This window comes from Apaloderma vittatum, unplaced genomic scaffold, assembly GCF_000703405.1.
Source record: "Apaloderma vittatum isolate BGI_N311 unplaced genomic scaffold, ASM70340v1 scaffold35111, whole genome shotgun sequence".
Lineage (NCBI taxonomy): Eukaryota > Metazoa > Chordata > Aves > Trogoniformes > Trogonidae > Apaloderma > Apaloderma vittatum.
This window is the reverse complement of record NW_009700550.1, coordinates 1-589: the sequence shown is the minus strand read 5'-3', so window position 1 is coordinate 589 and position 589 is coordinate 1.

Below are 589 nucleotides of genomic sequence, written 5' to 3'. Positions count from 1 at the left end.
CCGGCCACCCCCCAACCCGGCGCCAGCCGTAAACCCGGCGGTGGAGCCTCTGAGTGCAAGTGTTCCAAACGCCGTCCTCCTAGGAGTGATACTTTTGCATTTCACTGGCCTGTCTTGCAGATACGGGCAAGCATGAGGAGTGCTTTAATGCCTTCATCTCATTTAACAACAGCCTCAGTAAACCGGCCAGAATAACAGCTCTCCACGGAAGGGGCTTGAACAAGAGATCACCTTAGCCCAAAACATGTGTTTAAACTGTTCACTGCTTTTGGCAAAACTTGAGATTATTTGTAGAAGTCAGTAAAGGTAAACAGAAGGATTTTTTTTTCTTTTAAGCCATAGGTCTCCACACGTAAAGGGAAAAGGAGAGTGGAACAACAGGTTATGTGCTTAAGGCTTCAACCTACTACACGCTCCAGGGTGCAGTTGCACGAGGTGTTTTCCTTCTGACAAAGGAAATTGGCTCATACTCCCATTGCTTGCCACCTCCACGGTGAAACTGTTTACAGGCAGGATTCTGTAATCAGATCATAATAATCGGGATTTAAACAAAAACATTTCTGGGGTTTGGCCAATTTATATATATATA